The following is a 13,412-nucleotide window of genomic DNA, read 5'->3' as shown; positions in this document are numbered from 1 at the left end:
TAAATGCATCAGACAGGTGAACCTTCTTGGGAGAAATCGTTCATCCATACGACAACGTTGCAATCAAGAAGTAGATACTTCGGGGCCCCCCCCCCCCCGAAAAAAAAGGTTTCCATTACAAAATGCAGATCAAATTGGTCCCGAAGAATTTGAAAAGCAAAAAAAAAAAAGTTTTCACTAGAGATTTAGGGTCATTGTGGTAACAGTTTTCATTTTTGTCATATCTTCTAAAATACCCGGGGGTGCTGCCTTGTGAAAATAATACACGTTGCACCCCCCCCCCCCCCGCTTCCCAGGGCCATGGCCCCCAGCCTCCTTCTTCCCAAGCTCTAAAGGAGTCTCCTTCAAAATCCTTGTTATTTTCGTGGTCATAGTAATCTTGATTGTCAAGGATACCGAGTGTTAAAACTGATGCATTATTGGTATCTTCAGGAGACCTCAGCCTGTGGTTTTATTCATAAACACACTCAAGAATGGTAATACCACCACAGAATGAAAATGTTACAACCAAAGTTTTTAACACCCACTGAAATTACTACAAATTTAATATCGGAATAAAACGTTTCTTATTGGATTTCATCCATATAAAGCGGTCAATATCATAGATTTTGCTAAGCTGTGTATCAAGTAATGTCAATCACAAATTACCTCGTACGAGGACATTGGACATGTTGAATAACCAGAGATGGTCCTTGTACCGAACACCGAAGATGCATGATCACTTTTATTAAAAGATTAATTGCAACGTTAACCTACCTATTTTTTTGTTTCATTTATCAGGCCACAAAATAATATGTTTTCAACCTTAATTTTATTACAGTCATACCAATAAAATTAACTCCAAACTGGCCGACGATTATCCCATTCCAAATAGCGTAATCGGTCAGGAGTCCGATTCGTTACTGTGACTGTGGCATCGGACTGACCCACTGACCTACACGGCCAATAATCACGTATCCGACATCTAGATTAAAATCGAGTGCTTTCATTCTGTTAAGAAGTCAGATAACCTGAAATAGAACGATGCATCCCGGGATATCACGGAAGATTGCTCGAGATATAGAAACCCATTTCTTACTAAAATATATCCCAACTTGCATTGCTTCATCGAGTGAATATGCCGGATGAACAGTATGCTGAAAATCCTAGTGAGAAGGGCTTTCTAGATTTTTTTTCTTCAATGTCTCAGTTGAAATAATTTTGAAGACACTTTCGGTTTATAAGGAATTAACACAATACTTGAGACGGAGTTGGAATAAGAAGATGAAAAGGGGGAATGCTAAGAATGTATCAGATTCCCCCTCTTATGATGAGAAAAAATATTCATATCCTTTTCCTCCCTTTTACAGGTTCATGATGATTCTCAGTGACCATGATTGAGGTATCATTTTTATTGCCTATACAGATATAATGTAACCCCTTTCAAACGATAGGAGATTAATGAAAAAGGGATGTTTTTTCGCATGGAAAAAAGGGCTGTCAAAAGACATATGGGATCGAGGGTTGACAGATGTGTGTGGGGGCTGCGAAAGTATGCGTGTGTACCGGAAACGTGCACACAAAAGGTTTGACTACTAATAGTATGGGAACGTGAACATGAAAGGGTGATTCAAGGGAGAGAAAGCTGTACAACTTGTTAAAGAGAGAGAGAGAGAGAGGAAGAAGAAACCGGAGGAGAGCGGCGAACGAGAAAGAAGAGAGAGAGAGAAGGAGACGAGAAAGGGAGAGGGAGGCAGAGAAAAGAGGGGGTAAGCGGGGAGGTAGAGGAGGAGGGGAGGGGTGCATTGCGAGAGGAGATATATTCGGAAACAAGACTGGTTAAAAACACGTGTCAGATCACCGACTTGATATCCGCCTTTGAGTCGGGCGGAGGGTGTCATATTTAATATGGCCATGTGTATAACTATACGATGAAGTAGCTTTTCCCCGGAACGAGATGGTCATTTAACCACTCAACCGGTTTATATCAGGATGTGATGCACCAATTACACGCTTCGCCTAGTTTGCCGCCGCGAACAACCATAAAGGACTAAATAACCTTTTGACAGAAAATATAAGTGGGCCTATTATTCGGAAGGTGTTATTTGCATGTTTGTTAGGTTTCTTTGTTTTCCACTTTCACGTTCGTTGTTTTCAGCTGCTCTGTTGTCTTTTTAGAAATAAATACTGTATATAGATATCAATATCAGGGGCCGTCTAGTATCAGCAGTGAACATGACAAGGGGCACGTTTCGTGATGCTGTTCGGCAGTTTTGTACGACGTTACCGCACTGTAAAAACTGCGGTGTTAAAACTGACACCAATTGGTGTTAATAGAGGACAACACACTGAGGTGTTAAAATTACACGCTAGAGATTTAACATAACACCAAACAGTGTAAATGTAACACAAAAGGTGTTGTAATAACACCTATAGGTGTAAAACTAACACCACCAATTTAACACCGTGTAAAATAAGTGGTGTGGTCCTCTGTGTACACCGGTTAACACCACAGTTTTTGCTGTGCGGTAGCAAATACTTACGGTATATTAGACACACACCCACTTTTTTCCATTTAAGATATTCGGAGTGCATTTGTCATAGTTCATAACCTTAAAGATAAATGTCAGTTGTAGTAGTGATTGTAGAATTACTTCATTTAAATTACATTGAAATTACCACCCTGGTGGCTGTTTGTAAAGGCACTTAATGTGCAATAGGACTTTGGACGAAACCAAGTGATTGCTAAGAAATTCATGAAATTTGAGCACAATGTTAAGTCTTTTTGTCCTAACAGTAATAATGATCTGTTAAGCTGTAAATTTTGCGTTTAATGTTAAAGTTATGTGGTGGGTGGGTATGGGTGTCTCGGGTGAGAAAGAGAAAAAACAGAAAGAGGGCGGTAATTTGAGAAAATAGGACTAGAATGGGTCAGAGTAGTTATAGCAGTGATGATGATTGGTAAACGGGGAGCTATATCTTTTACAGGCACATCAAAAGTATTGGCAATCATGAACAACCACCGTCCGCTCTGCACATTACCATTTAACATCCGCGCGTCTTTGCAACGAGCGTACACCTCGCGGCGCCTCGGCGCAGCGGGAGGGATTGAAATAATAATTGGCGAACCAAGTGGCATTCAGCATTCGTAACGTGCTAGCTAGCGCAAGGAATAACACACAGTAATGCTCACGCCAGTTCGTAACCGGCGACTTTGCTATATGGTGGTTTTACGGAACGCCAAGTCGGGTTTCTTGTTCAACCAATATCGTCTTAGCAGCGTGCTTGCAGGCGTTTAGGAATCAATTGTCGCTCAGAGAGTATTTTCTTTACATGATCTATCGCTGGAACACTGTGAAATCGGATCGCATCGGGAAAAATAACATCATAGTATTTCTTACGATCTGTCATCTTCTTGTCTCGCTCTCGTACCAAAAGAAGTGAGTAAAGTAAGCCTGTCTAAGAAAAATGCAGATGACATTTTAAAAAGCATGCTTTGATAGCACTCTTCCCGCATTGCTTTACTGTGTTCATGGTATGTTGATTTTCTAAAGCAATTAGTGAAAATGTTTGGAAAAACTATCACCAAGAATCAAGAAAATAGTTTTTGTTTAAAAAAAAAAACAGATAAATTTATTCTTACCCTGTAAATCAACTTTGCCGGGTAGCAATAAAATTGTCTTTTACTCAAATCTCGTAGAAAAGAAGTGCAACAAAAAAATCCATACCAAAGTATGTTTCTTTCAAACTCTTTATAGTACGTGCTATGTTTTTTTTATATCAATTCCTACCGAGATTATTCTTCCAGTAAATTACAGTTACATGTAAAAAAGAAAAAATTATGGTCGGCTTTACCTCCTGACTTGATATATTTATTTGTGGGATACATCATTGCAATTACTTGAGTTTTCATTCCATTTCTGACACTTCCAGATTATTTCTTACTTCTATGCTACATAAAATATGTGCATGATCTTAAAAATTCCTTGATATTTTTACATTATTTAGACATTGCATTTGTAGAAAGATTCAGTTTGACGATTTATCAGTGTTCCCTCAGAGATAAAGTACTTGAAATAAAAATAGTACATCGGCTACTTAACATCACATTGCAACGTCTACACAATTATCTTTTTAAAAAAGTCTGCCTACCAATATGAAACAAATATGTTATCAGTAAATGTATAAGAACTGCAATATGGAGGTATATTTACGCCTAGACGATTTTTGAGTATGTTTAATTAATAAATAATATTTCATCGTTATATTGTGTTTGTATCTTATTGTAAAAAATAGTTGAAGCAAACATTATTTTTTGATATTCTATTCTGACCATTTGAATGATTGTAGGGGTAGTTGTACCAACGTCTACATCCACGATCGCGATGTAGTTTAAAACAAGATATCCCTTTATCTATATTAAAAAAAATATTCTTACTGGCCCTTTCCACATAATGTTGGCGTCATGACACTGAAAAGCGGGGGTGCTGAAGCTCCCCCAAATTTCCTTTGGAGTGCTGCGTGTATCATTCTCCATAGGCAACAACCCAGGTATTTTGGTAGATTTGTAAAAAAAAATATGTTACCAAAAAGATCTTCATTTTGTTGTGAAAACTTTAATATATATTTTTTTGCTTTCCAAATTTCCTCGGAAGCGGTTTGACCTCGATTGTGTCGTGATTTTTTTTTCAAATATACATCAGCACCCCAGTTAAAAAAAAAGATCGTTCCCAAGGCCCTGGCATGGAAGTATTCTATCAATGGGCGCTCCCTGTACATGGTAATCAGAATAATTAGAGTATGTACACTCTTAAAAACAAATTAGTCAAATTGACTAGATCAGTAGTCAGCTGGGAGCAACTGATATGGCAATTACTGATATTCACATTTCTGACATATATTCTAGTCAGAAATAATTTGTTCTGGTAAAATATGACTAGAAAATAGTCAAATATGACGAGAATAACAGTTGAACCCAGATGAACCTATTAACTAGTCATTTTGACTGATTGTTTTTTGAATTTACAGTATCATATTCTATACATTTTGTTATTTTCCATAGTTAATGATTATTCATAATGTATTTTTTCAATATTAGTGTTTGTGTTCTATTTTTTGTTTATATTTGAATGTGTCACCGTGTTTTATATTTGTGTTTGTTTACGAAGGGCCCCAACGAAAACCAGCTTGTCGCTGATTGAACTAACCTTCTTTAAATATTTGAGATATAAAAAATAAATAAATCAGAAATGATAATTAGTTATTAGAATAACCGAAAATTTAAAGAAATCATTAACTATCTCGTCAATTTTACGTCAAACGCGTCAAAATTAGTGAAAAAAAAAACGTTGGAAATTATGGATTTTCTTCGCTTGAAATCAAAATCAACAAAATTGACTGCCATAATCAAACTCGCCCCTTAAAATCCTCATTTCATAACGCCACTGGCTTGTCATTGCTCTTGAATATCCAAGTATCACTCGATGGAATCAATTAATTTCTTGGGCAAAGAGCGTCAATGAGGGACCTTAGGCTGAGATCAGTCAAGAATCAGTTCATTAAGCCCATCTCCAACAGAATGTATGTCAAACTAAAAGTGGGATGATGTTAGAACAAATGACCATTTCTTGCTGCAAAGGGTCGTGCCGTGTAATACAACGTGTTTTAATTGACATTGGACTACGTGAAGAATATTATGTGATTCACACAGTTAAAGGTCAAGTCCACCCCAGAGAAATGTTGATTTGAATAAATAGAGAAAATCAAACTTGCAGAATGCTGAATATTTCATCAAATCAGATGTAGAATAAGAAAGTTATGGCATTTTAAAGTTTCCCTTATTTTTCACAAACAGTGAAATGCACAACTCGGTGACATGCAGATGAGTCGGTTGATGATGTTCATCACTCACTATTTCTTTTGTTTTTTTATTGTTTGAATTATACAATATTTCAATTTTTAGAGATTTGAGAATAAGGACCAACCTGCCTGAACCATATATTATTAAATAATGCTAATTCCACATGTTCAGGGAGGAATTAATCGTTGTTTCACTTGACAATGTTTAGAAAATTAGAATATTTCATATTTCCTATAATAAAATACGAAAGAAATAGTGAGTGGGTGACGTCAGTCTCCTCATTTGCATACCGACCAGGATGTGCATATAACTGTTTTGTGAAATTAAGCGAAACTTTAAAATATCATAACTTTCTTTATTTTACATCCGATTTTGATGAAGTTTTCAGTGTTATGTTTGTTGGATTTTTCTCTTTTAATTCAAATCAACTTTTTGTTGGAGTGGACTTGTCCTTTAAATTGCTCGATTCTAAAAGTGTACATGTCCACACTGTGGATACTTCAACACTGAGTTTTTTCAAGGAGAGTTTCTTAAAAAAAACCGAGGACAAATCTAATAGATTGGAGCATTCATTGCAAAGGGAATATACATGTATATCAAAGGTAATATTGCATTTAATAATCTTTTAACATTCTGTTGAAGCCATTATCAAAAAGGGCATTTTTAACATTCAATACAATCTAAAATCATGATACCCTACGAACATTTTTTTAAACGACTCCGGGTGTTCGAACCTACAAGCTCTTGACTAAGCTTTCACGTATATAAACCACTGTACTACTTCGCATGTTCACGTAATAAAATAATCATCAATGAATACTTAACATTTTTGAATAGCCACACGTTGTTTATAGCGCACACACTCAGACCATGGCTAAACCGTAGCCAGCGTTCAGAATACGGCCACTTATTTCATATCTTCCTGAGATAGCTGTTGTGTATGCGATATGGATTTGTAAAAACACGGCCTACTCATGGCGAGGGGCAGTTTCATAAAACTGTCCATAAAGTTGTCCATTAAAATGTTTATGTCGATTATCCACAGGAATTCGACATGCCAAATGTTTTAGATTTCTTGATTGTATTACCTTATACCCATAGCGCAAACCATGGGAATTGGAAGTACGTTTTAATTTTGCCTTTAATTGTACATTGTGGTAAATGCAATCATTCGCGTAATGTTTTCTATAATCACTGCTGTGCTTTGCGGCCTTGCGCAAACATACATAATTGTCGCTGGGCTGTAATAACCCCGTAACTCTCAATGAAATTGAATTGAAGGCATCTCAGAAAGCAAATTTGATCCTTTTTCAGAAGTATAGCAATGCTGGCACCTCATGTTATTTGATTATGGTCCCCTAATTCATGCAGAAAACTTATGTGTCTAGGAAAAATAAGGTTTCAGTGTAGTCATATCTCTGCAATCAAACTTTATCTGAGCAGCACTGATGCCCTCATCCTTATTTTTTTCACTATTTTTATTTATTTTACATTTTAAGATTCTAAGTATTTTAACAGCCATTATGTCATTATAAGAAACATATACCAATAAACGTCATGGTTAAATAAATGTTATTTAAAAATTTGAAAAAAAATGGAAAAGGGATTTTTTTTTCATGGTCACAAGATTTGAAAATAATCATGAATTAATGTTAAATGCATGTTGACGGAATTACAGTACATCAAGCATAGCTTAGGAGTACTTATGAATGTGAAAAAAGGCATGGATTACCTGTTTTATCGGAATTTAAAAAATACATAACGTTGTCTAGTATTAATTGTCCAAGATTTGTCTAACTTTTTTTACTAATACACCTGTTAAAGGGATCTATTTTCATTTATTTATCCAACTTTGCTTTGCTTTTCTGTGCTTATCTCTCTTTTCAGATTCGGTTTGTCCGTGACAGATCAGGCATAGACTTGGACGAATTGCACAGTCCTCTTTCTCAGATTTCACCTGAAGCGGCTTCACAACTCTATCCGGACTAGCTCTGGTGTCCACTCCTGTCGTTTCAACTCTCCTGTAGGAGAACACCAGAATTTGTCTTCGTGTTTTTTTATATATATATACTGGATTTTTGTGTTGTTATCTGTTTTGGATCGTGGCGTAATACCTACACCAAGTACTTGAGGAACGATGGGAAAGGGCGAGGAATGCCTGAACAGCGTAGATTTAAATGGTAAGTGCCGAATGAAGTTTTATATATACAATCTTGTCTGACTGGTTGTCGTCATCAAGTTATAAAGAGCGCGAGCTCCCTATACCCCCCCCCCCCTCTCTTTTTCTTTCTCTATTTGTCTATCAATGTATTCTACTTTTGATGTAATGTAAGGATGCATTCTTCCAAATGTTTTGTTTACGTCTCATACAGTGTCATAGTTTTGACAGAAACCCAAAGGCGCGATATTATCCCACCGTAGACTGGATGACTACTGTTTCATTGGAGTTGTATATCAGCCACCGACTATGATCCTTTATCGCTCTCTTCTCCTCGTGTGTCTGTGAGTGTGTGTCTGTAACGGCTAATGTAGGGAGTATGTATCGGAATTCTCTCTATCTCCAACTCTAATACTCTTATCTCTCTCCCTATCTTCCTCTCACTCTCCCCCTCTCCCCCCCCTCCCCTCCCCCTCTTCTTTCTCTCTCTTCATCTTGGTATCTGACCCTCTCTCAATCTCTTTGTGTGTCTGCCTCACCATCTCTCCCTCTTTCTTTTTCATTCTCTCTGCCTTCCTCGCACACCGAGAAACTGAGGTCTTCTCTCTTGTTTTTGTTTATTTCCGTCTTAATGCTCTTCACTCTTCACGAGTGTTACTCGAATTTCAGCTCGTGTTGCTCTTTTTTTTTGGAGGAACGATGACATAAAAATACACACTGCCTACAGTGATTTGCCGGTGCACGGCATACACAGTGAAAATGCTGCTTAAAATGGTATACTATTCTGTTGAACTTTTCAGTAATTGTTTACCAGAATAAAAAAGTTTATTTATTAACAATTGAAATATTAATAGTTAAAGTCTGTTGTTGTTTTTCTCAATTTGTAAACATTATTTAAAATATTTCAATAACCATTTTAATGTTCCTTTTGTAAACTGCGTTGTATGACAATGTCAATCAGTGGTTTTACTGTGTAAATTGTCCAAAATGAGGAACAGTTGTTTGTTGTTGGGATATATTTAGTCCAACCTATTCGTAGTACATTGATAAAAATGTTATGTAAGATTGCAAGGATATTGTTCATAATTACTGTGATGGTGGAAAAACGTTTCAGTATTCTGTAAATTTCCAACATTTGTGGGTTTCCGGAGTAGAGCGATTGCCGTGCATTTTAACAAGTACCTCTGACAAAGTTGGTGTATTCCTGTTGAAAAGTGAAAAAAAATGTTGCGTGTGTGTATATTTTCTTGTAATTCTCTCAGGATGTTGACAGTGTCTGCATATAATTTCCAAAGTGTGATACATGCAATGATGTCAAATTCGATTATTTGAACATTTCGAACCGTCTATCACTTTTATGAGCAAGTGAATTCACATTGTGAAATCGAACATTCACGTGACTGATCATGTGCATAATTGCCTGCGCTTTGATGCTGTCTATCATATCATCACTTAATCAGGTGTTTGGACACACTGAAACAATAGTACTTTCTTTGCATCCTGAGACGTCCACTTAACACGAAATTATGCGTTTAATCAGTCTGTGCGATTGGTATTCGAAGAATCATTGTGGTTGAATGTTGTTTTACATAATAGGACATGACGTGCGTTCAATAAAACAAAATACGACCAATTACTAATTTCTGTCTTTGAGGGTCCAACTTATTCAATGAAATATAGATAATAGCAGGACATTTTTCCCCCCGAGGAGTGTGGTCGAAATCAAATTTGCATAATAGGACAAGCTACCTCTGCCCTGTCACGTCTGTGTTTGAATTATGCGGCTGTCTTTCGGTCTACTCAATCTTAATCAAGGCATTTCAGCCATGTTGATTTCTTTATTTCAATTATTACCACACCGCAGCGACCACACACTCGTAACTCATGCTCTTGAGTTTTATATTCACCATCTCGACTGTGCGGTTTCGAGAATGTCCGTTGTGAATAATAATCGCGTAACCGGAACCGGCTGCGAAAGAGAGAAAGACCATTTTTTTCACGTGTTCGAAACAAGTGAAACACAATATGGCAGGCATGTGGAGCAAAATAATGTAGGGATCTCCATATATGATTCTGGTTGGAATTTATATTTGATGGTAATCTTTGCCCTAGATGTTTCAATTACAGTTACCTATTTTCCCTTTTTTGTCACTCTATGTGCTTTTTTTTTTATCAAAATTCAATTAACATATATTTAATGTGATTATTTAATTTGAATAATGTAAGATCTATATGATAATGGTTGAAATTTATATTTGATGGTAATCCCTGCCCTAGATGTTTCAATTACAGTTGCCTATTTTCCATTCTTTTTGTCACTCTACATGTATGTGCTCTATTTTTTATCAAAATCAAATTAAGATGTAGTTAATCTAATTACGATACCGTAGCAAACGTTCGTTAAATTTCTTATTGTTACTGCCCTAAAGATGGTTGCGACGATTTTTTTTTGTTCAATGTTGAGTTAGATTTTTTGTATAAAAATTTTGAAGGGATGAATATGATTTCTCAGTTTGGCAAAGATAAATTGAGTAGCACTCCTTGATGGTAGGCCGCTAAGAGAAGAGAAGAGAGAAATTAGTGACAAGTAAAATCCAGAAAAAATATCGAACTGTGTTTACTGACTTGCCTTCCCGTCCCAAGTTATACAAAACCTTTTCGGATTCGTGAATGAACTTCAAGGCATGGGTAGTATTACATTTCGTCATGAAAAATCATTTTCCAATAATTAGCATCGAGTTGCACATAAATGAATGTATTCTTAAAATAAGATTCAGTGAACGTGATATCCTCTCTGCGTGAAGAAGAGGACGGATTATTTGGTAAAGGAACATGCCATTTAATATGTCTTTCTTCTCCAAAAGAAAAAAAAATCGAAGCAGAGATGAAGGTGGTTTCCTAACCATGCCGTTGTGGTGAAATAGGTGTCTTGATTCGTTTCAAATGCAGAGGCAATTTGAATGACGATATTCAAATGTCAGCAAATATCAGAAATATTCGGAAGATATACTGCTTACTGACATCCAAATCAAGTTACATCGTTATCTTAAAATTCAATTACATTCCATATTTTTGCTGGCTTGCTTACTTAATCATTATTTTTTTGGTGTATTTCTTACGTACTTGCTAACTTAGTTACTTAATAAAGTACCTACATTTTAATTCTTCCATGCCGGACCGAATACTGTGTCACACGTTGTGTTCAGGGAATGGACTATCTAAAGATGTGATTCTCACTCTAAAATGCTCAGATTTAACAGAGATGGCAAAGCGAAGATACGAAGACACACTTGGACACTTCGACAGTGTATATGTGCGTGTGTTTACGCATGCTCATAATATTGGACCATATGAAAATAAATATTCACTGTTACAATATTCAGATTCAACAGTGTCAAGCTGATTTCGTAATGTTTACCACACTGACACTATGTGAACAGATTGTGGGATACAGTTTGGGACACTTTATTCCATGTATGCAATTACTCACTATCTCAAAACTTATTTGCATAATTACTAACCTACATAAATTATATTTACTTTTCCAATCGATTTGTGAATATTCTCTCTTTTATTAGGTGAATACAATGTCTGTACTCTTTACGTTGTCCGGCGCGCACTTATTAAATTTACAAACTAAAATGAGTAATTATCCATGTCTTGTCTTCTGGTTACCCGCTTCCATCGATCAATGTTGTCAAATGTCTGGTTCAAAAACCCTTTATCCATCTTAATGCTCATCTGTCATTGATTGAATATTGCCCAGTTGATGCGTGGGATGAGAGAGACCGAGACAAACAAATCCGTTTAATGTCCTCCGTCATTTATTTCTAAACTTCATTTTTTCCCCTGAAATGTCAGGTTACATTCACTTCACGAGTAGACTGATATATAAAATAGAGGTATTTTACACAGTGGCGTACCTAGGATTTTCCAAGGGGGGGGGGGCGAGACTGGTCGAAAAATTTGAGAAGCAAAAAAAAGGTCTTCAGTCGTACCAAAAAAATTGACACAAAAAGGGGCTTCAAGCTCGTCAAGGGGGGGGGGGGCAAAATAGGTTTTCAAGCCCGTCAGGGGGGCAGATTGCCCCCTCTTCTCCCCCCCCGTAGGTACGCTAGTGATCTTACATGGAGGAGAGGAGGGGTGCGGAGATGGGGATGGCACCCTTCTTATCTTCCCAATGAAAAAAAAGAAAACTGAAAGAGGGCCAAAGGGGCAATAGAAAATAGAAAGCAGAAGCAACAACCGATTAAGACTGTTTCATAAAAATAATGCAAAATAGATTTTTCTTTAAGGACGCCCCTCTACACCCACCCCCCCCCCCCCTAATTCCCAATGAGACATCATGTTTCCGCACCTAAACATAGGCATTTTGATGACGGAACGAAACTCTTCATCTGCATGATGATAATTTGTTGGCATTTGATTTGCGATTGCGCCTGTGCCACTTACTTCTCAGGCTTGTAAGAACCTTACATTATTTTCATTTTTCTCGTTTGTCGTTTCATCTTCTGACAATAGCTGGCAGTCTAAATTGAAGTATACAAAATCATAGAAAATACACAATGTATAAAAACGGTATGACGCAAATGGCTGGTCAAGGCCAATAATATAACAATGCAATTCCTTCCTGTCTATCATATTTTCAAAAAATAATCTCCCTCGTTGGCCTTTCAGAATTTTAAACACGCAACGAGAATTTTACTTTCTATAGTTTCATTATTCCCCCTTCGTCAGTTCATTTCATTTAGGATTTATTATTGCATCACTATTGCTCTTAGAGCTCTTCGCTCACCCCCCCCCCCCCCCCCCTCTCTCCCTCTCTCTCTCTCTCTCTCGTCTATAACTGTCTTCCTGACATTTTCCCCTTTATCGGCAAGATATTACACTTTTGATGTTGTTTTCTTGACTATGTGGGTGTGTATGGATGTATGTCCGTCTGCCATTTTGTTCACCCACCCTCCCCCTCTCGCTACTTACATGTATCCCCTTCCCTTCTTTAAAGGACAAGTCCATCCCAACAAAAACTTGATTTGAATAAAAAGAAAAAAATCCAACAAGCATAACACTAAAAATTTCATCAAAATCGGATGGAAAATATGAAACTTATGACATTCTAAAGTTTCGCTTCATTTAACAAAACAGTTATATGTACATCTCGGTCGGTATGCAAATGAGGAACTGATGACGTCACTCACTATTTATTTTGTATTATCTTTTATGAAATATCTTTATTTTCTCGTCATTGTCATGTGAAATGAAGTTTCATTCCTCCCTAAACACGTGGAATTCCATTATTTTAACATTTTGTGCTTCAGACAAGGAGATCGTAATCGTCAAATTCTTAAAAATCGAAATATTGTATAATTCAAACAATAAAAAACAAAAGAAATAGTGAGTGCGTGACATCATCGA

The sequence above is a fragment of the Lytechinus variegatus genome, chromosome 13 (assembly GCF_018143015.1).
Source record: "Lytechinus variegatus isolate NC3 chromosome 13, Lvar_3.0, whole genome shotgun sequence".
NCBI lineage: Eukaryota > Metazoa > Echinodermata > Echinoidea > Temnopleuroida > Toxopneustidae > Lytechinus > Lytechinus variegatus.
Note: the sequence above shows the minus strand (reverse complement) of the source record.